Here is a 24221-nt window from a genome sequence, read left to right on the forward strand (position 1 = left end):
GGACCTCATCTCGATGTTTTGGTCTGTTGGTGGTAAGCATTTCTGAGAGGAGTGTTTTTACTGTTCGTAAGGGCTTAAAATGCATCGGAAGTTCGGCTGGACTGAAAAACTTTCCAATACTGAGAAAAGTGACACACTGTAACAGATTGGCTTCAGGTTAGGCATTCGGGAAGGCTTCTCAACAGTGAATGAATGCGGTATGCGCTGGGTGGACAGACAATGAAATCTCACTTCAGATATTTAAGGATTGTTTCACAAACATATGCTGAAGTGATGAAGCTACAGATCTGGCAGAGGGGCTGGTAGATAAGACTGCCTGTTTGGGGTCTGTTTTAGCTTTATCATCAGTGATCCTGTGGAATGTGAATTTTTGTGTTGTCTTGTGTTTTCCTGTTGGAGAAGTGATTTAAACCCTGGTGTACTAATAGTAAACTACAGCTTGATCAAGGCTTTGAACTAAGGTTCCCTCTCCACCTCACAATTATTCCATGGTGGTTTATATTTCAAGATATACTTAATAGTGTGTGTAATTACATACACTTGCATACTAAAGCAGTTCACAAAACATGTGCTTTTGTGCCTCCATGGTCTTTCTGTGTGTGTGAGAAACTGCATACCAAACCAGATGTGATGACGATAGGTGGGGGTGGAAATTACATCCGTGTGAGGGAGTGTAATGAGTGAGTGGCAGCATTTTTTAGGCATCATAGAATATTGAATATAAGCTTTAGGCTGGCATTTACTTTCATTTAAAGATTTGAATGAGTAGAATATCATTCTTAACCTTCTTTATCTGGGTAGATGCCAGTGTTGCAGCACTGCTTTGAGACTAGATTGTTTTATTCTCAACAGGTGTTTTTTTTCCTTGATGGGGTCATCTTTTGTCACATGACATAATTTTAAAAATTACTCTGCTAGCCATGGATTCAGTTCCGTTTAACAGTGGCAATTTATGGATGCCCAGTTTTACTCCATGACTTAAATGGAAATCTGATGTGTTTTATTTACTCAACATGGGAATATGTGAAATGCAGAGAACAGGAAACAGGGCTGAAACAGTGTAATTTGGTCGCATGAGCTATAGAATCAAAGTCATCTGCAGGTAGTAAACACGTTTGTGTTAATAGGATTATATACAAATATGGCATGCATTTTCCAGAAGATGTGCTGTCTTTAACAGACATTGATAACTAGGAACACACATGGCAGTATAATCAACACACTTTGCAGAAGTGAAAGACGACATTTAAATGGAAGGACCAATGTGGCACGTGGCTTGACCTCTTGCGTAGCAGTGTTTTTGATAAAGTGTACGCCTCTTCCTTTGCTGAAGTTTGCCTCTGAAATGCCTTAAGTTACCCAGAGCCAAACAAAAATCCAGAATCCTTAGCTTAAAATGAATTGTTCCTCTGGCTTCCATTGCAGATTTATTTTTCTTTCCTATCTTTGTCCCAGTCCTTTTTGCTTTTCAGAAAGGCCACAACTGTTGTGATTGCAGCTGTATTGGTGAAGACCACCTAACCTATAGACAGAAGGAGTAATGAATATTAAACATTACTGTGTTTATCTCTATATAGATAAATATTTGCATGTTAATATCCTAAGTTCAGTGAATGTGTATGCTCCTTTTGCTATTGAATGCATGCAGTGGCCCTGCAGTACTCTGTCAGCTAGACTTCAGAATGGTGTTCTGCAACATTTCTGCCTTAGAATAGGAAAGAAAATTATTCTTTTTCCAAAAATAGATGTGTCAGATGAAAAACATTCATTTACATAACAGAAAAGCAAAATTGCATATTTCAAATGCAAGGAAAAATAAAGCATAGCAAGTAAAATATCACAATCAAAGCCAAGATAATCATGTTTGATTTAGCCTTGCTGCCTTGAAACAAAACCCTATTTCAAATATTGCCACTTCTATAATTAACATCTAAGTGCAAAATATATTTTATTCATGCTAAAGATCTCAAAGCACTTTGCTCACATTAAGTGTGGCCTCACAAAAGTGTTGTGAAGAAGGGTATTGGAGTATCCTTTTACAGGCTAGCAAAATGAAATATGAAAGCTAAGGATGTGATTTTTATTGAAGCTGAATGCCAGTTATTAAGCATTTAGGATGTGGGACTTCTGAAAAGCCAAATCTTCTACTGTTTGCCCAGACTATCTAGTGGATTGTTAACAGGACTGCTTATTCCAGACCCTTTGCTTTTACACTCTAAATCTCATTAACTTCTTGCAAACTTTGTATAAGTTAAAGCATGTTTGAAATATTTTATGCTGTGAATTCTAAGTTGGCATTATGTTATTCTCGATAGCTTTGCATTCAGGAATGTCTATATGGTTAATGAAAAGATTGAATCCTAAATAATAAGTTTTCTTTCTTAAAGTTAGCTTATCAGAGACTTGAAAGTGATTTGCAGTGTAAATTTTCTTCTCATCTATTTTGTAACTTGATGCTGTTGCATAGCTGAAAGTTCTGGTTAATGTAAATGCCTTATGAATTATGATGTGAACTTTACTGTTACTTACCTTATGCTGCTCTAACAATGTCTTTGATTTCTGAGTCATTTCAAGAGAGGTTGATTGAGAAGATGGATAATATACTATTTTGTTGTATGGTATATATATAGGTATGTTTGAATGATGCACATTTTTGAGAAACTAAAGACTTGTGAACTTACAAATATGAATTTAATCACTGTCAGATTTACCTCCATAGCTATAGTTCTCAATCAAAGACAGTAAGTCAGGATTTGGTTCAATACTGTTGTTTCCATTATTACATGAATTCTACGAAAAGCAATGTAATTACACAAGCTTACAACTAAAGTAATGTCCCTGTGAGTCATGCCTTCACAAGTAAGGCCTGATTAAATAGGAAGCCTCCATCTGTAGATGCTTTTGCATCTCAGTCCTTTTTTGGCTGAAGCAAACAATTGATTTTTCCTTGATCTCTTATTAATAAGGCATGGTAATAGCTCTTAACACTTCACAGTTTGCCAACATTTCTTTTGAAATATGATCACCATGAATGGATGTTGTGTTTCCATGAGACCTTAGTTGGATAGATACACTTTACAGTTCCAGGTTCCCAGTTCAGTCTGGAGATTTAGTCAAGTGAATTGTGCTTCTGTGACTCACAATTCTGGGTTTCTTCAAAGGAAAGCAAGATTCTTGGAAGACACTGGTATACTCCTTGTCTCACCCCAGTGTATATTTAGGACACTACCAGCTTGCATACAGCACTGCAGGGTCTGTCACAGGGCTCGAGTGCACCCTGATACACCCTCTGATGCCATGTATGTATGAAGTCCTACTTCGTACATCCCTGTTTATACATTCAGCAATGCTCTGTGTTTCATCCCTCCTGATTTTACAGTTGCTTGTGTTGGTATTTGGTTGGTTAACTTTGACTGATGTCTGGGAGCTGCTACAGCATGGGGAAAGGGCTCCTGTCTGAGAAGTGTTACCATCAAACTTTGCTCCCATTATAACATTACATGTGACTGGGTAGGACCAAACCAAGTAAACGTCTCCCTACAAGAAAATGTGTGTATTTGATTATACTTCTGTTTGTTGCTGCATAATCTGATATTGAGTTTTAATGTGAAAAGCTCAGCATGATAGACAAAGAGGAAGGATTACGGTATATTGAAGTTATATTTATACTTACAGTAGTTTAACTTCAAGTGATACTTATCTACAATAATAGTCCATTTTGTGATATTTTTATCTACTGTTTATTTATGGCATGGGTTTTGTAAAAAATGTGAAAATAAAATAGTGGAAAATATATGTACTTGTTATGAGAAGTTGAGTGGCTTATGTATATTTCTCATTTGTTGTTTCATAATGTGTTTTGATTAAGAGTCGGTTTGCTTTTTATGGAATAAATTAAAGTACATTAAGATGATTTAATTGCAACGATTTATAAAATCCTTGCTTTCATAGTGTTTCTATTGGAATTTAATATGGGTGCTAGAGAGTGTTTTCTCCTGAGAGACATTAAGTGCCATCTGACCATAAAACAAATACTATGTTAGCATTTTGGTCATTATTTTCTTTTGTAAATATCTGACTGAAGACGGCTCCTTTTCAGTAACCTGAAAAGTGGTGCTGCTTAGATGAAGCTTAAAAAACAGACTAAGGTGTTTTTTTTTTAACCAGGTTTTCAGATTTTGCAGCCCTTTTCAGGGACTTCACTCACCCCCCTCTAACATGATGTACTTGTTTAGTACAGTTTTGTTCTGTGGCTCTTTGATGCCAGAAGTTACAGCCTTCATAGTCTCAGTTTCCAGGATATGATCTTCAGCCAATTGCCTTTTTACTTTCTAATCTCCCATTAATCCCTTTTCTGTCCTTTCAGTCTGCCCCTTTTTCATATCTTACATACCCAGTTGGGGTTTGTAGGTTTCCTCAGCTTTGCTTTTACTTTCCCATTGTCTTCTGTAACCCTTCTCTCTGCCAAGGGGATCATGGTGGGGAGGGTCTCAGTCCTTTTGCTATTGCAGAGTCTGGCAAAGAGGTCTCCCCTCTGTGCCACTGGAAGTCTGCCATTTGCAGCAGGTGCCTGCACAGCAAATCTTAGCTCTTTTCCTTCTGTCTCTCACTGTTTCCAGGTCTACAAGGCTTACCATTTTACATGATCCTTTCAGTTCTGTTCAAATAACTCCTGGCAGTTTTGGTTTTATCCATGCACGAATGATCAGAATTTCCTTGGGTGTTTCAGTTGGCCATATCCTTTAAGATGCACTCAGCATAAACATAATGAAAGATGAAATCACACTGTGTTATGCCTGATTATGCAGGTATTAGGAAATAAGAAAAATCATGCTTTCAAGTTATCTAGTCCAGAATTTAACAGGGGCATCTTTTATGCTTCCTCTTTCTCATTAAATATGCAATAATTTATGTTGTGATTTTGTTATAAATTGTAACCCTCATGAAGTAAACATTGGGACCACAGATCTGCCATTTAGGCTAATTTTTATATTTCAGTCAAACATTATCATTCAGCTTGAGTAGTGATGGACAATTTAAAGAGTGAGGAATTGCCTGTGGTTCCAGCTGAGATGCAGAAAAATCACCAGGTCTTCACAAAGCCTACTCTTCCATTATAGGTCATTATTATGGAGCTGAGTTTTATATAAGGGTAGGGAGTACCCATTTTCTGATCTTTCCAATTCCAGTTTATAAATACGTGTAGAAATTGCCCAGGCTGTCTTGGATAATGTCTGAATAGCTGATGTGCAGAGAAGCTTTTCCTACTGTGCAGTTTTTTCTTCTATACGAGCCTGTCAAAACTGAAAGAAATTCCAAGAAGATTCTTCTGTTTCAAAGATAACAACCCAGAAGCTTAACTTCTGCACATATGATTTCAGAAGTCATATTGCAGGCCATACTGGTGAGAAAGTGACTTGGTTTTAATACTCTTATTTGTCAGTTCTTTCAGTAAAAGGCATTTTCAGTAAAATGCAGAGAGTTTGAAAGCAGAAGTCAGTTACTCTTTGCATGTTTGAACTGCCTGATGACAAAGTTCCAAAATGATATCAGGCTATTCTGGGGTTTCAGCTACCTTCCTCTCCTAGTTTGCTACTCGGATATAAACTCCTTACTCAAAATAACAGTCTTTATAAATGTCTGTGTGATCGCCTAATGGTAATTGGCAATACCCCCAAATAGTGAAAGGTGTTACTAGCAAAATTCTGCTTCTTGCCGTTTAAATTGACTTGTCATTGTTTGGTGATCCAGAAGAGGGAGCTACCTCACAAATTTCTAGCTGGTTTGAACTTAACAAAGTCTCCTTTAAAACCTCACGGATTTTGTTTGTATTTTTTGGAAGACTGAGTCCAGAGATTTCATGTGATGCCTTTTTGGTCACTCACTTCACAGTCTGCTGATTTCTAAGGACATCCTTAGAGTCTTAGGTCTTTAATTTCCTTCACCTCCTAGTGTTAAGTATTTGTCTTTAAACATTTCATTTTTGTAATGCCCTAAAACCTTTGATAATGATTGCAGTCCTTTTATTGAATCTGCCAAGTTGTTTTCATCAGAGATGTTTCTTAGCAGCATGGTATTCATGTTTATGTACATTTTCTGTAGCATGTAGGAAGAACTTTGTGGTGGCTGACCTTCCTCAGTGCAGCCCCATCTGAGACAGCAGTGGCCTATGGGCCATTGTGCTGTTTTTTCCTGTGTAAGGGGTGTATCTTCTGTCCCAGTAAGTGGATACAGATAGTATTTTGAAAATAGCAATATATAAGTAAAATAGCAAAACTAATGTGCTTTCTTACTACTGCAGTGCAATTTATAGTGGGTTAATATACCGTTTATGAGCTATAAAAGTAAAGGACCATGAGGTACCAGGAGCAGGCATTATAACATGTACTTACTAAAACTTGCACTGATAGGAAGGAGGACAGACTTTTCTGGGCATATTTTAAGGTGAATGATTTAGCTAGGTTCTGGTATTTGTTGGATGATGAAACTCAAGATTGCTACCTGCTATAATGATAAGTCTTGTCAAAGCTATCATACCTTCAGGTTTGTTGTTGATCACTTTCTGTTAAGAACTGATGCAGTGCTGTGACTTTATTTCCTAAGGTAACCAGAATACTGAGAAACAGGTAAGTCTTTTTTTCAGCTGAATATGTTTCCTGGTTTTTGTCATTAAGAGCTAAGGAGGCTGCTTTTAGTATTATGAAGCTTGTCTTTGGTTTTCATCAAGAAGAGTGAATACAGCACTATGCTGTTTACTTCTTTGTGGGTGATCACCCTTGTGTATTTCATGTGGATTTTGAGGTGCTGAAGCATGTCCAAACAAGGGCAATGAAACTGGGAAGGGTTTAGAGGCCAGGTTTTATGAGAAGCAGCTGAGGGAACTTTGTTTAGCCTGGAGAAAAGAGGTAAATAAATAAATACTATTTGTTTTATAAACATAATATTTTGCACATGTGTGATCTATTATAGTTTGAACACAGGATATTTAGAAATGTTTGTATGTTCTTAAAACTAATGACCTATTTGTATGTTTTTAAGCTTTCCATCAGATACAGTTTCTTTTCAGAATGCATACATTCCCCAGATGTCTTGGCTATATTTATTTACAAGCACATTTTATAGCAGCTCATATCACAGCGAGTACAGTTGACAGTTGGGCTTATTGCAGGAATATGCAAAACATTAACCTCATAAATCTTTCCCCACCTATCATTTTATGTAATTTTTACAAAATATTCAGAAGTATGATGCAAGAGACAGTTCCATTATTTTAGGTATCCATTTTGGTATTGCAGTTAAAGATGATATATTCCATTCAGAGACAGTTACATCTAGACACTAACAGGGGCCATTGATTTGACGTTCTATTCATAGAAAGGGCATGTGTCATTCAAAAGGGAGTTGTAAAACTATTTAGCATGGTTAGCAATGTGCCTTTCATTTCAAACAACTACCATGACTAATTACCCTATTTAGTAGAGTCTTCTTGGACTCCTGAAACAAAGATAGGCCCCAATTTTTTTTTGAGATATGAATTCTATGAATATTCCTTCTCTTCATATGCAGAATAAACTCCTGTCTTATGACTAGGCTCAAAGATGCAAAGCAGAAGTGTTATTCTTGCAAAACTTAATGGCTTCTTGTTAGATCTGTTTTACTGAGTAATCTTCATGACCTTTGAAATTTTTAGTACAGGTTGTTTTTTGTGGTTGCTTTTGTCCATCAGATAGGTCTTATTTTTGAAGGCTCTCTTATAAGCTCTTGTGTATATATATGTATATGCATGTATGTATGTAAAGTCTTATAAACTTTGCTTTGAAATTGAATGTCTATTCTGGAAATAGCCTGTGTTTCAGATTTTGTTTATTTGCAAGAAACCCTAACTTGGAGTCCTTCATGTGCAAAGTAGATATAATCAGTTTAAAATAAGAATGAGCTCACATTTTAAGAATTCTTATTTTTTATGCACTGCAATTTATAAAATCCAAACTGTGGGTTTTTTCCTTGAGGTTTTTCATGGGAACAGATTTTTTTTTTTTTTTTTTTTTTGATTCCTAAGCTCAGCAAGCTGTTACTTCCAGTGTATGCTGTCTTCTCTATTCTAAACTAGGAAAGCACAGTGATAATTTCACTTGGACTGCTTTTCCTGGGTTTCTTGGAGATTTTGCTCCGTAAGAACACTTGTCCTAGTGGAATGTCCACCTTTCCTAAGTGGAAGCTAAGGAGACCTTGCTGGTCTGCCAAGAGCATTGAGAGTGTAGCTTTATATTGACATTTCTTCAGAAAGGTGCCACGTTGCCTCAGGAACTTCGTGACTTCTGTTGCTTTTTGATTTCCCTTGTTCTTCATGCTCCTCCACTCTAATTGAAGATCCTACTTCAAATGCAATACCTATGTTGACTCTTCTGGAAGTAGCAATTGTGCAATGCAATTTATTTCAATTTAAAAATACTGCAATATTAACTTGGTATTTCAGATTTCTAATCTAACGCTTTTAGAGGCATAATTGTTCACTAACAATTCCAAAACTATATGGAAGTGTGTTAAAGGACTTGACTCCTGTTTTTCTGATGATGTCAAAACAGAAAATGTACTAGTGGGGAAATACTGAAAAGAGTAATTGGGTCAAGGAAACTGACCTCAAAGTTTGAGCTTCCTGATTCTACCATGAGACAAATCACCTCTGCTGAAGAACATCTCTAGTAGCAGTAAGTCTTTCTCCTATGCTGAGGTGAGTCTCTAGCAGCTTGTGATCTAAATTACATGTCAAATATCAGTCCTCAATACTCTTATGGCAGAAATCACTTCCTTTTACTGCGTGTTCATAAAGTACCCAGAGCAACACCTGTGCTGACTGGGTCTGGGCAGTGCTGGTTTTGACAACCCTGTCACACCTGAGAAGCACACTCGCTTACTAAGAAGCTGCAAAGCATCTGACAGTTTTGTGTGTGTGTGTGTATATATATATATATCTCCTCTCATCAAATGCCTGAAAGCAAACATATGCTCAAACCCTGTGGTTAAATAGTTGAATAAAAAAAAGAAGATTGCAAACCTCAGACTTATAATGACATCATTTGTCCTGGTTTTTGCATACTACTGTTTCTGTAAGTACACTGACGCATTTCACTCGCAGATTTTACTTTGGCTGTGTTTTGTTTCTTGTGTGCATTAGTGTGAGAATAATTAGAGCTCTGTACTTTTGCAGACATGGAGTTGTGTGTTGTTTCTTTGGTAAGAATAGTTAAATATGTAACCATCCATATAGGTTCCTTTTTCCTTTTTGTGGAAAAAAACAGCAAATGCTTACCTATGTTAATGTAACATTTGAGTTCAGATGATAGCACAAGTCAAGAAATTCAAAGATATAGTTCCCACAGCAACCATATTTCAACCTCATTGCTGTGAAAGCACAAAAGCCCACACCAAATAACATGCACAATACTGCATATATGCAAGTGTGTGAGATACAGTTGCTAGGAGAGCCATAAATTTTAATTTCCAGAGGTATTTAGATTCACATTTTATGTCTATTAATATTTGTATCTTATTGAAACAGTGTAGTAATGAAAAACTGAAGAGGCCAGTTGTATTAGTGTATGTTTTTGCTTTCTTGTAATGTACAGACAATAGATTTTATTACTATCTCTGCCTTTTTCTTGGGTTTTCATTTATTTCTAAGTGAGTAATATTGAATGTGAAATATAATCTGGCATGCTTCCTTTATCTGATTCTATTTTTATCTTTGTATAGCCCCATTCCTGAACTGCAGCTAACAAGGTCTATTTGTTTGCCTACCAAAGATAAATAAACCAGATACTTATCCGCATGCAGTCATACGTCTTGTTTTTCAACCGCATCCATAGCTTAAGGTTCCATTATAAAATATCACAGAGCATATGGAATATGTTTCTTTTCAATATCTATTAGGTTCTTTTGGTTTCTTTGTTTGCCAGCTAAGTCTGCCAATTCCTTGATTTGGTCCTGCTTGATATGTTTCATTATTATCACAGTTAGTGAAGAGGTGGAATTGTCCTTGTTTTGAAATGAGAAATATGTAAATATTTCAGCTCTGGTACTTACTTGGCACAGCAAATGTTTTGTAAATAATATTTACAGCTTTCCAGAAGTTGGTTGGCTGAACTATCTATGTGTTTCTTAACATTTCAGATCTGACCAGTGGGGAGAGAGACCATGATGTTTGAAGATTCGTATATTAAGTCCCATGCCCATGAGTGACTGTTACATCTGTAGGCTGGATTAAGCATTTATGATTATTCAAAAGAAAAAAAAATCCTTTTGGCTCTGGCATACGCTAATAGCTCATAATTTATTTGAAAAATCACAGTGTAACTGCATTTCACCAGTCATTTGTGAAAAAAAATAAAGTGACATGGGGTCGGGATGGTTAAAGATTAGAGTTTCTCTTCAGTAAGATACAAAACATTTAATTTGGACTTCATCTAGTTTCTACCAGATTGATTTTTTTCTCAGCCCTCCATTGCATCTTAGCCTACAATATCAGCTCTTTCATGAACAGTCTGGGCAGAGCTGAAAGACTGACTGGATATGAAAATGTTCTTGGGAAGTCTTTGGATCCTGCCCTTCCCAGATAGTTAAGCAATCTGCTCTAGGTAACAGGCACTGTCAGAACCAGTTATCTCTTCTAGGCAGAGTTCTACAGGGGTCATCACAGCCAACTTCAAAGCCAGGGTTGGGGGAATTCACTCTGCAGTTCACCACCTCCCCAAACCTTGTACTGTTCTGTTTCAGTCTGCTCAAAAGCTAGTTATGAACTGCACACATATTGTTGAACATGTGTTTAAAATAGAGTTGTTTATATGAAATACAGGTTTCCTTATGTAAGAATTTATAAACTGAAGTTGGAACTCCATCTGAAAATTAAACCAAAACATTCCCAGTGGCTCAACAATTTGTTAATAGACAAATGCAGAAAGATTGCTTAAATTCTGGCTGCCATCTGATCAAGTTGGTGTAGTCTTTCCACAGGCACGCTACTGTTTCTGAGTTTTATGAAATGAGGAAGAGAACTGGGATTTGTGAATCATGGGAATTCTTCAAGGGGTTGGCAGAATGCTGGAATTTGAGTGGAATCCTGGTTGAAAACCTATGATTCATAAGGCTGTACATACTGCTGAAATAAGACCCCCTCCAGTATAGCGAATCTGTAGGCTGTAGGTTTTGCATAAGAACCATGTCGTGAGCTTGCATCGACATCCTGATGACATTTCTTGCTCTAGTGTATCTAGCTAATATTTTCGGCCTTTCCTAAAGTGTGAGTAGTTACAAGGGTGTGTTTTATTTTCTTCTGTTTATCCTCTTACACCTAGTAGTTGTGGTGTTAGTATTTGAACTGAAATAAGGGCAAACTTCAGTGGAAACTAAGAACTGCATTAGGATGATGAGAGGTAACTGGAAAATAATAAAGCATTCCACTTGAAATTGGACTATTGCTAGCAAATAGTAGTACATAAATAAACACAGGGTCTAGAAAACACCAAGTTGACACTGAAATTTCATTACAAGTTGGCTAATAACTGTTTCTGGATGATTTGGTGCAGCAATATGCTGTTATTTTATATATTTAATCACTCTGCTTTTAGGCTTGGGGAAGTGAAATAATCAAGTTGATACTGCCAGGGATTGCTGGTGATTTTGGCGACCTCATCTTGTTTTGAGGTGATGGGTATCCTGTGGGAGATAATGGCTTGAGTGGCTGTCACAAAATGAGCTGCTTTCTGTGCAGTGGCAGAAGTTCCTGGTGTTTTAAACAGGGTCGTAGTTTCAATGGTTACTGCCATCAGAGGAGAAGGTTGGTGTAACTTTACTAATGCATGTGTTTTTCCTCAAGTATGTATCTTCCTCTATACACATACGGTCCCAGAGATGGGGATTTCCTAGAGGAATATCGGACATTGATGGACGTGGATGGTCATGTCACCTCACAGTTCTCAGTGGAGAAGAAAGTCTTTCTCAGTGGGATTAAAACCATCTGCTCATGTCATGGGCTGTTAGGTGTGAGATATGATTTGACATTAATTTGTTAGTCACATTAGTAGATGGAGAGTTGGTGTGTGGAATACAGTGTCCCATCTGTTAGGGATTTTTGTCATTTCTATTCGTTTAGGTTTTTTCTTTTGCCACTACAATTAGCTGGAAAGAATTAATGACAAGTTTTTGCAATTTTTCACTTTAGTTTTTCAGAATTCAGAGTATTTTACATCTGTCTGCAATCATTTATTCTGTCACTCAGTCAAAATTGCCCCACAGATGTTTGAATTACATTGGTTAACTGTGACAGAAGTTTTGCAGAGGAGTTGGTAGTGCTCTGTTGCTGAACCTGGCAGACACTTACTTTTGCAGGATTGCATTTCCAGTTTCCCACTTTGACCCAGCTCCTAACCATTAAGGCTGACAGTAATGTTTTTTTTTTGTTTTTTTTTCTGGGTTTGCCTCAGGCCGATTCTTCACAGAAAATTCTAGTCAAAACTATCTACTTGGCTTTGAGCATAAGCCTTACAAGAAAATGTCCATTAAGAAAAGAAAGAATTCCATCATCCTTTCCCACGAAAAGCTCTAGTACTTGCATGCTTCAAAGCAGTAACTTCAAATTGACAAGGTGAATATACTAAATTTGCCTATATTCAGAGCAGTGTCCTTCACTATCCCAGTGATTACCCACTCTGCTTTGACCAGTACATAAACCTCTGAAAAATGTCACTTCAAATAATCCAAGTGTTGCTAGAGGTGGGTAGATAGCTTTCCTTCACCCCACCTTTTTTTTTTTCTTCCTTTTCTGGCAGCTCTGTATATAGTGAATGTTCCCAGTGCAGAACTGAATTGACCTTTCTCTAATTTCAGTTCTGGTCTGTTTTGGATCAGAGGTGTGTTTTGGTATTAAATTTCTACAACTTTCTGGTCTCTCTTTTGAATGGCATTAGTTTTCCCTCTGCTGGAGGGAGGTAGAGTAAAGGAAGAATCCCTGTCTGTTTTGACCCATAGCAGGAACTGGCTGTCAGGAGTACCTTGGAAAAGGATACTGGGGGAGAAGGAATGGTCTGGCACTGTGGAGCTCAGGTGGAATGGAAATCAAAACTAGTGTATGGAGGAGACTTGTAGTACCTGGTAGCTGTGGTTATTGCTGGAGCTGCCTGAACAGAAACAGAGAACGGGAGGAAAGCACAGGCAGGGACGTTACTAGAAGGAATGGAGAGACTCGGAGATCAGTCTTCTGCAAAGCCTAGAGTGTAGCTTACTGAAGTATTGCTTCATTTCCAATGTTAGAAGTTAGCATGGCATCATTGCTAGCATCAGAATTGAAGCAGTACTCAAGTAAGCATTCAAGTAAGCAAGTACATGCTTTGGTAAGGTGTGTGTGGCCCAGCTTTTCATTAAAAGCATTAAAAGGTTGATAAGTTTCTATAGCTAACAGTGACCTCCTTTGTTCAAGAGATTGGGAATCTTCCGGTAGACCTTGTAATTTCAAAGTTGCAGGTGATGTGTGAAGGTATTAACTTTCCTGTCATTTGATGGAATGTGTTTGATTTTTTAAGAACTTGGAAATTTTATACCTTTGAATACCTTTTAAAGAACACTTCAGAATTGCCAAATCAACCCTGCAATTGCCTGTGAAGCCTAATTTATATGCCCTATATATATGGATTGTAGTACAATAATTATATGATGAGTGCTGTTTTAATTTTCACCCTGTTAAGCAGATAAATCGGAGTAGTGAAATGAAGAAATATGTTCTGTACAAGCCCTGTCTGTTCTATTGCAGAAATTGGAAGACATGTTGGCAGCATTTTGAAGAGCTGGGATCTATCACTGTCCCTGTAGTGTAACTCAGAAAAGCAGCACGCTTTTAAATGTGTTGTCCTTAATCACGTGGTTTACTTTTTAAATATCTAGGTTGGGGTGCTGAATTGCAGAGTAGGCAGTCTTATAACCAAAGTCAATGGAAATCTGTCTGTACAGAAGCGTATAGAAAATATGTAAGAGATCAGGCCCCATACTGAGTAGTGTGGAGAAAATAAGACAACTGCAGGTATGACCTTAAGTAAACTGTATCCATTGTGTATTTTGAATAAAATAAGGTAAAAAGTTTCAGATGTTCCCAGCGTGTACCAGTTGTGGAGTATGTACATTCTGGCATTCCTGTGTTTCTAGTGGTTTGCATTTGCACTGCTGGCAAATGACTTGCTAAGAATTGTCTGTGTGAGGGGAAAAAGGGAGACAAAATTAAATAAATAAAGAATAATTTTGGGTGCAAGTGGTTTGCTTTACAGAAATGTTGAACATGAAAAAGAGAATATTAAAGAAATAAGTTGAAAAAGTTACACTCTCTTCCCATATAGCCCTTTTTTAATTAAAGAACATATTAGTTTATCATCTTAACATTTTTCCCATTGCCTTTAGCTACTTGGAAGGTCCATACAAATACATAAAAACAACTGTATGAACATGAAAGATCAGAATTAAAGGCACTGGTTTTGAATAAATACTCACAAATTGTTTTAAAAGCCAAAAGCAAATGAAAGACCTGTAGTTTTCACAGGACTATTTCAGATATCATGATTATGTTATGTCATAATTTTATGTGGTATTAAACTTATAGCAATAATTGTGAAAAATACAGTAAAATTCAGACATCATGGTTCACAGTAGACTAATAATATTTAAAATTTAGAGGCCAGTCAGTCTCGTCTCTGTACCTGGCGAGATCATGGAGCAGATCCTCCTGGAAACTATACTGAGGTACGTGGAAATTAAGGATGTGGTTGGTGATAGTCAACATGGCTTAACTAATGGTAAATAGTCCATGAGAATTTTGTTGGCCTTGTATGACAGGGTGACAGCATTGGTGGATAAGGGAAGAGCAGCTGACGTTATCTGTATGGACTTGTATGAAGCATTTGGCATTGTCCTATATGACAGCCTCATGAAGTTTAACCATGTCAAGTGCAAGGTCCTACAGCTGGGTCGGAGCAATCCCAGGCACAGCTACAGGTTGGGCAGAGAAGAGATTCAGAGCAGCCCTGCGGAGAAGGACTTGGGGGTGTTGGCTGATGAGAAAATGAACATGAGCCGGCTTCAGTGTGCGCTTGCAGCCCAGAAAGCCAACCGTATCCTGGGCTGCATCAACAGGAGCGTGACCAGCAGGTCGAAGGAGGTGATCCTGCCCCTCTACTCTGCTCTTGTGAGACCTCACCTGGAGTATTGTGTGCAGTTCTGGTGTCTTCAACATAAAAAGGACATGGAAGTGTTGGAACAGGTGCAGAGGAGGCCACGAGGATGATCAGGGGACTGGAGCACCTCCCGTATGAAGACAGGCTGAGAGAGTTGGGGCTGTTCAGCCTGGAGAAGAGAAGTCTGCCTGGAGACCTCATAGCAGCCTTCCAGTATCTGAAGGGGCCTATAGGGATGCTGGGGAGGGACTCTTCATTAGGGACTGTAGTGACAGGACAAGGGGTAAGGGGTTAAAACTTAAACAGGGGAAGTTTAGATTGGATATAAGGAAGAAATTCTTTCCTGTTAGGGTGGTGAGGCACTGGAATGGGTTGCCCAGGGAGGTTGTGAATGCTCCATCCCTGGCGGTGTTCAAGACCAGGTTGGACGAGGCCTTGGGTGATATGATTTAGCGTACGGTGTCCCTGCCCATGGCAGGGGGTTGGAACTGGATGATCTTAAGGTCCTTTCCAACCCTAACTATTCTATGACATCCTTGTTTCTAAAGTGGGGAGACATGGATTTGACTGTAGGACTGCTTGGTGGATAAGGAATTGGCTGGATGGTCACACTCAAAGTTTTATGATGAACACAATTCCAGCTGGAGACCAGTGATGAGTGGTGGCCCTCAGGGGTTGGTATTGGGACAGGCACTGTTTAACATCTTTGTCAGTGACATGGACAGTGGGATCGAGTGCAGCCTCAGCAAGTTTGCCGATGACACCAAGCTGTGTGGTGCAATTAACACAGTGGAGGGAAGGGATGGGATCCAGAGGGACCTTGACACACTTTGGAGGTGGGCCAGTGCAAACATCTTGAAGTTGAGCAAGGCCAAGTTGGAGGGTTGGAACTGAATGATCTTTACGGTCTCTTCCAACTAAAACCATTTTGAAAGTCTGAATTTGGCCTTCATTTGTGAAAGTTTAGCTTCTCTTCCAGTCTTGAGGCTTTGGACTCGTTTCTAATAGAGTGCTAAATAGAACTGAAATGAGAGATGAATGCTTGGATTTAGATGAGAAATAAGAACCTTATTACTAAGTTCAGGAGTTTGGCATACTTTACAACAGAGTTTCTCCATTCTGCAATGGTGACTACTTAATACATCTAGAAAGGTGAGCCAGGGATCTGAAAATTAAGATACAACATTGCACGTTGACTAATACATTATCACGTGGCATAAACAATTTAAGATAAACTTCCTAAATTCATGTTGCTTTCCTATTGTGTTTTCACTGGATTGCTAATTTACAAAATTCAGTGAATCTCCGTGAGTATCTGTGTCATTAGTATGAAGTCACAAGGTTCTGTTATTGTCTGGGTCTGGCAATAATTAATATTTAACAATTCATCGTTACTTTGCTTTCTGTAAAGAAGGAGAAAACCGTAATGAATTCTATCCTAAGGGGAGTCAATTTAGTAGCTGCTGAATGCTATAGTAGAACTTCCACGGACTTCAGTAGGAGCAGAGATCTGGCTTTTCATATCAATTCTTGCTGATGAGGCAATAGCTATCTTTCTATAGGGAACACTTGTAAAGTATTGCTCAAACCCATGAAGTAGTAGCTGCTGTCTTTGTTCCCCTCTTTGGGGTGGGATTAAGGGATATAGAACATGCATAACTCCTTTCTAAAAATACTGCCATGTCTGTTAAATCACAGCTTTCAAATCCTCCCACAGGAGATTTGCTTAGGATTTTTTTCCTTTTTTGATACACAGAGTAGATGACAAGTAATAAAATCCGAAGGGTTATTTGTTGTATTTTTATGGTTGAGTCTGTCATATCATATTTTCAGACTTGTCAGTGGGCAGTCAGCACTGCCTGACATCTCAGAGGTCAGTGTCTGAGCCTTTTGGAATGGCTGTTTGTGCAGCTGATTGTAGAGAGAAGACTTAGGTTGCATTATGATGATTTATGTTATTCAAACGTGAATTCTGATTGCTACATCTCAGATGACTTATAACGTGACAGGCATGTCATGTATTTAATTATTAGATGTGCTGATGGAAAAAGAGCTGTGGTGACAGAAATGTAATATTGCACAACCACTTCTGCAGTGCAGGATGTCCTTGCTCTTTACCAGCTGTGGTGCTGTGCTGGCCCATAGGCTCCTTTCGCCAGCCTGTTTTGATGCAGCTGATCAACTAATAGGAGATTTTTTTTCTGATTTTTCCCAAGTGCAGTGATTTGGCTTTTAGCAAAGTAGCAGTATGTAATGTACAGAAGGAATATCTTAACTAGTAGGAGGTGAGTATGTGGGAGGGTTTAAGCTCTGTGTCCTTCAGATACTGGGAGAATACAGCAAGAGATGTGCGGAATTTAATCTGGTTACTATTCTGAAGATGTAGATATGCACATAATTAAAATATGATTTTTACAGAGTCTCAAATAGCAAAGAGTTTGATCTACAAATATGTTTTGATACTGCATTTCAGTTTTGTTCTTGTATGTTCTTAGATGTTGGTATTTCTCAGGACATGCTTTTTTCTGAATTACATAAATACCTGTATAGAATCTTACGCTATTATTTTTTTGTTTGTTATTCTTCAAGCTTTTTAATTCTTTATTTACTATAGTTAGAAATGCATCTGTGGCCACTTCTTTTTCCCATGTTGGCCTGTAGAGAATGTTACCTTTTTGTGAGTCCATCATAGTAACATTCCTACTCAACTGCTAACATGGTTTCTGTGGAAGTACAGTCTTGATGTAAGTCCAGAAGGTGCTCAGAGGGCTGGAGCACTTCTCTGAAGACAAGATGGAAGAGTTGGGGTTGTTCAGCCTGGAGAAGAGAAGGCTCTAGGGAGACCTTGGAGCAGCCTTTCAGTACCTAAAGGGGGTCTACAAAAAAGTGAAGAGGGACTTTTGACAAGGGCATGTAATGATGAGACAATGGTGAATGGCTTTAAGATGAAAGAGGGTAGGTTTAGATTAGATACTAGGAAGAAATTCTTTATTGTCAGAGTTGTGAGACACTGGCACAGGTTGCCCAGAGAAGCTGTGGCTGCCCCATCCCTGGCAGTGTTCAAGGCCAGGCTGAATGGGGCTTTGAGCAACCTCGTCTAGTGGAAGGTGTCCCTGCCCATGGCAGAGGTGTTGAAGCTAGATGATCTTTAAGGTCCCTTCCAACCCACACCATTCTGATTGTATGGGCTACTGCAGGCCGTGTGATATGTACAGAAAATGGGATCTGTTGACCTATGGATGCAATTATTATACATTTTAACTGAGTATAAAAGCTTAAACTTTTGTTAAAGACACGATTTCTCTGCAGGCAGATGTGATGCTTAAAGCTGTATATAATGAATGCAGATGGCACTCATACAAAATCTTATTCAGCTCTATGAAATCCTGTCAGTCTTTAGATCCAGTTGTCAGACAATGTATATACATTGTCAGACAATAATAGCTGTACCTAGCTGAGATGGGCATTGTGCACATAGACCTCCAGAGGTGAAAGGCAGCTGTGCGAACCCAGCACCTCAAGCACTTCCAGCTGCTTGGTATGATTCCAATTCCTGATGGCATCACATGCAGACAAATCTGGTCTAACTGTAACTTTAATGAGCACTACTCAGACATTATTTAAAACCTCCCTCTCAGCATGGTACTGTGTAAACATACATACTAGATTTTATGCAAAGACTCAGGGCTTAAGTCTCCAAACATTTCTGAGTACACTGGATTTCAAGGGCAATTGTCTGAATTTGCTATCATGGTGTCTTAAACATCAGGAAAAACCTTCAAGTTTTTTAAAATCAGTTATTTTTTATTTCAAATATATAACACAATGCTTATTTTGTATCTATTTTTTTTATATACACTGTGTGTCTTTGCTCCGGTACTTTTGTTTGTTAGTTTAAGAAAGTGGCATGTGCCTTCAGCTTTTCTTGGGTTTGCAGAGAATAAAAAGAAGTGCTTGCCATTTATGCTGGTAGGAGGAAGAATGTGAACTCCTTTATTCTTCAGGGAAACCTCTAGCTGTGTCGAGCTTGAAGAGTCCTTTAGACTTGCTTATTTGGTGCACTCACTGTGTCTTTTGTACTGACGTGTCTGATAGTCATCAGAGATCAGGCAGATGAAGATGTCAACAAAAATATGTAGCTATTTGTGGATCTGTACATTTGTTTTCATAGAAAACCCAAAACAGTTCCACTCCTGGCTAACAGTCTTTATAGCAATACTTCTATCTGCAGACACTATTCAGTTCTTACATTAATTTGTGTAACGATTCTTTTTTGTTGCTTTTTTCCAGTCCTTTTCAATGGTATAGTAATATTCTGTGGATAAAGATGCAGAACTGTACTCTCAGTTTTATTTTTCCCCTTAGTTCTATCATTTATCAAATTCTGTTATCTATCAAAAATCATGGCAGTCAGGTGAAGTTCCCAGTGACTGGAAAAAGGGAAATATAACCCCCATTTTCAAGAAGGGGAAAATGGATGACCTGGGGAATTACAGAGCAGTCAGTCTCACCTCTGTGCCTGGCAAAATCTTGGAGCAGATTCTCCTGGAAGGCATGCTAAGGCACATGAAAATCAACAAGGTGCTTGGTGACAGCCAGCATGGCTTCACTAAGGGGAAATCCTGCCTGACCAATTTGGTGGCCTTCTATGATGGGGCTACAGAACTGATGGACAGGGGTAGAGCAGTTGGTGTCATCTACCTGGACTCGTGTAAAGCATTCGGCACTGTCCCACACAACATCTGTCATGGTTTAGACAGTAGCCAGACAGCTTGTTCACTCACTCCCAGTGAGTGGTGCTGGGCCTGAAGCAATTGAGCCCCCCGGCCCCGGAGGCTCTCCCCTTCCCTGCTCCTGGAGGGATGGGGAGGAGAATCGAAAGAGTGCAACTCACACGGGTTGAGATAAGAACAATCCAGCAACCAACGTACAACACAGATCACCACCGCTACCACCAACAATGATGAGAGAAAATAACAAGGGAAGAGAATACAGTACCACCCACCTGGAGAAACGAGAAGCCGGTGTCCTTCCCGGGTAACTCTCAGTTACATCCTGGGCATGATGTGCTGTGGTATGGAATACCTCTTTGGCTAGCTTGGGTCAGATGTCCTGTCTCTGCTTCCTCCCGGCTTCCCCTCCTCCCTGGCAGAGCATGAGCCTCACAAAGTCCTTGGCCAAACCAAAACATCCTTGTTATCAGCTCTGTTCCCAAGCTGAAAGGCAAAACACTGCAGTGCACCAGCTACCAAGAAGGAGAAAAATTGACTGCTACTGCTGAACCCAGGACAGGATGGAGCATTCACAAGTTCCCTGGGCAACCCATTCCAGTGCCTCACCACCCTTGCAGTAAAGAATTTCCTCCTTATATCCAATCTAAACTTCCCCTGTTTAGGTTTTAACCCATTACCCCTTGTCCTATCACTACAGTCCCTAATGAAGAGTCTCTCCAGCATCCTTATAAGCCCCCTTCAGATACTGCAGCAAGTGACCTCAGATAAATTAGAGGCTGTAGCTGGATTACTTTGATGACAGTTGGTATGCATGTGATCTATCTGATCTCTAATATTAAGGTACTCCTAAGATAGTTTAACCCTAGGTAATATTTGAAGTATTTATTCTGCTTTTTGGTTCATTATTTCATTTATGAAAGCTACTGGTGGTGAAAGTTGTCATTTGTTACTTTGATGTCACAGCAGCAGACTTTGAGACACTGACAGAAAAGGGAGGTGATTATAAGACTTTACAGTGGCCTGTTTCATGGCACAAACTGTGGATTTCTACCCAGGGTTTGCAGCATTAAATTAATGATGTCTTGATAAAGCTAGGGAAGAATTATCTTTCTTTGAAGACAACTTTTAGGCCCCAAACTACATTATTCATCCTACTTCCAATAAGAAATAGAGATTGTAATTTTATGAGGAGGCTTGTGTGGGAACAGCAGTCCTCCTGTAAACTGAAAATTTTATAGCTAAGAACCTTTACGAGGAAACTATTGTTGGCTTTATTGGGAATTTGCTTCAGTGAAAATGGAAAGGATTTGGCTCCTTTGCTTTCAAATACCTAATATATAGACACCATTTTTTATGTGTTAAGATGCTTTATGATATTTTATCCTTATTCCATGTACATCTGTTCTGTATAATTAACTGAGACTGATTCAACAACTCTTGCTCATATTGAGTGGTCTTTCACTTGAATGAACACTTTTCATCCATAAAAGGAGAAACCCAGTTCTGTGCATTCCTGTTGATGAAGGATACCACACAATTTTAAATCCATTTTTAAAACTTCCTTCTGCTCTCATGAGACCTCACTTGGAGCATTGTGTGCAGTTCTGGTGTGCTCAACATAAAAAGGACATGGAACTATTGGAACAAGTGCAGAGGAGGGCCATGAGGATGATCAGGGGACTGGAGCACCTCCCGTATGAAGACAGGCTGAGAGAGTTGGAGCTGTTCAGCCTGGAGAAGAGAAGGCTGCGTGGAGACCTCATAGCAGCCTTCCAGTATCTGAAGGGGGCCTATAGGGATGCTGGGGAGGGACTCTCTCCATTAGGGACTGTAGTGACAGGACAAGGGGTAAGGGGTTAAAACTTAAACAGGGGAAGTTTAGATTGGGTATAAGGAGGAAATTCTTTACTGTGAGGGTGGTGAGGCACTGGAATGGGCTGCCCAGGGAGGTTGTGAATGCTCCACCCCTGGCGGTGTTCAAGGGCAGGGTGGGCAGAGCCTTGAGTGACATGGTTTAGTGTGAGGTGTCCCTGCCCTTGGCAGGGGTTTTGGAACTGGATGATCTTAAGGTCCTTTCCCACCCTAACTATTCTATGATTCTATGATTCTGCTGTAATGCCAACTGGCGAAGTGTGTAACTAGTGATGGACAGTCCCCATATGCCACACTCTCTTTCTACACGTTGTACACCGCATTGTTGTGGATACAGCCTAAGTTGCATTACAATTACCTGTTCTTCTTTGTTACGTGCTTAAAAAGTTACATATGTAACTGAAACAACTGTGTTCGGACCGTGAAGTTGATTATAATTTTGTTCTAGTAAAACCTAATAAAAATTGATGTTTATTTCCATGGGGATTGTTCTAAAATTCAGAATACGTGTACAACATAGCTTCTTGTTGAAGACTCTGGGAAAATTTCATGTGGTTTCAGAATATGTTTGAGGTGAATTTGTAAAAACCTAAGCTGTAGATGTTTATTTGGAAATTCAGTCTGATCCCGGGCAATAGAACATGGAGCTGCAAGTCATCTTCTTCCAAGAAAAGTCCAAACAACCTTGGTGCCTCTGCCATGTATCTCTGATTAACAGCCAAAATCACTGTGTCTTTGCCATGAAATCCTCTTTGTCAGGCCTTTGCTCACAGTCTGACAACAGAGTGCTTCCACAGATGAGTACTGCTTTATTTTTTCCCTTACTGAATGAAATTCAGAAATTAAATGAAAGAGAAATTTAACTGCTGTGCACTGAAGCCCTTTGCATTTGCCTTAGAACAACTTACTGAAGTATGGAGGAGTTCTTATTTCATGGAAAATGCCTTTTTCAGTTTCGTCTCTGCTACAGAACCCCATCATCTCTGGTTCCAATTCTACACATTATTGTAAAAATTTGAGAAATAACACATGAATGCAAAATCTGTCAGCATTTATCAAACTCTTGCAAGTCTAGCTGATATTAAGGCCATATGATGGTTTCAGACTTGCTTCTATTGGCATTAAGGGAGACTTCTGCTATTTTCCTCATAATAACCACTTCAATGCATTAGATATTAATCATCAGACTCCTAAATGATTTGTTTTTAATTAGCAGCTTAAGGGAGTGTTCTTAGAGAAAGCTTTCCATCCTGTTTCTATAACTGTTGGTTTGTATTTAGGTCTTACAGTTCTGTATTTGAGTTTTAGAAGCTGAGAATCGAGATGTTCTTAAAGTAGTGTTTGACTGTGTTCTCCTGGCTTAATCTGTCAGTACTGTGATAATTGAATCATGTGCATAAATTAGCTGTTCTAAAACAAGAGAAGAAGCCATGTACAAGCTGAAAGGGTTCGTATTGCTCTTTCTCAAGTGTTAAAAAGAGATCTTACATTAACCTGTTTTTTATAGTTCAGTCTAGCTACTTTATATTTCTACTCAGAAACCAATGAATAAATTATAAGTGTTACATATGTGTTAATCTAACCAGATCCTCAAAGAAGAGTAAGTAGAACAGCTGTTATTTTTGCAGCTGCTGCTCATAATTTGAGTGCTTTCCATTTAGCCAAGTATTCAAATGCTGTCTATTTAAATACAGTGCAGGGTTTAGACTTATGGTAAGTGTACTGATATCATACATCAAGCCTCTTTGCTTTTTCTGAAGCTCTAATATTATATCTGAAACTAGCTTTTAAACTAGTATAAAATTAACTTGTACCATGATACCTTTGGAGAAGACTTATGTCTTCAGAGGTCTCTGCAATGCGTAGTTCAGTTGTCTAGTTGAAGCTGTTACTCGCAGAGTAAGTATTACATAAAAATATTAAACTCTGGCTCACGTGCCGATCTCCAGTACAAGGACATGGCTTCTCTGAACTTTCAAGGACTTTGTTCACTGTGTTGAATCTGTAGATGTTAAAAAATGACCTCATAGATACTAATTGAAGTCTCAGTTATTCTTCACTAAGTCATGGGTAAGTTTAGGTAGGTAGGGTGCTTGCTTTTTTGCATAAGGAAATGCATTGGCAATTTTTTTCACGTAAAGAGCAAATACTTTGGTGTTTTGGCTAGGCTTTTGTTTCAGGACTTAGATGGTGACCCTGCAAACTGATTTCCCTAAAAGCTATTTGTGAAGGAAAATGAGATAATCTGTATGCGCCACATATAGTAGGTAATTACTGGTTTAGTCAGATATATCTGGATAAAATGTATTTATTAATTTTATTTAATATTTGTTTCAAGTACATTTTGTTGTAAGCAGCATGAAAACTCACTTTCTAGCTCTGTCCTCCTCTCTTTCACAGATAACTC

General features: G+C 38.7%; 1 protein-coding gene across 1 annotated transcript in view; it reads left to right on the forward strand.

Moving 5' to 3' along the window:
• Nucleotides 1-24221, forward strand: part of PPP2R2C (protein phosphatase 2 regulatory subunit Bgamma) — a 202826-nt gene that overhangs the window by 1147 nt on the left and 177458 nt on the right. The window lies entirely within an intron of this gene.

The sequence above is a fragment of the Pezoporus occidentalis genome, unplaced genomic scaffold, assembly GCF_034315485.1.
Source record: "Pezoporus occidentalis ecotype Australia unplaced genomic scaffold, CSIRO_AGI_Poc_V1 ctg48, whole genome shotgun sequence".
In the NCBI taxonomy this organism is placed as follows: domain Eukaryota; kingdom Metazoa; phylum Chordata; class Aves; order Psittaciformes; family Psittacidae; genus Pezoporus; species Pezoporus occidentalis.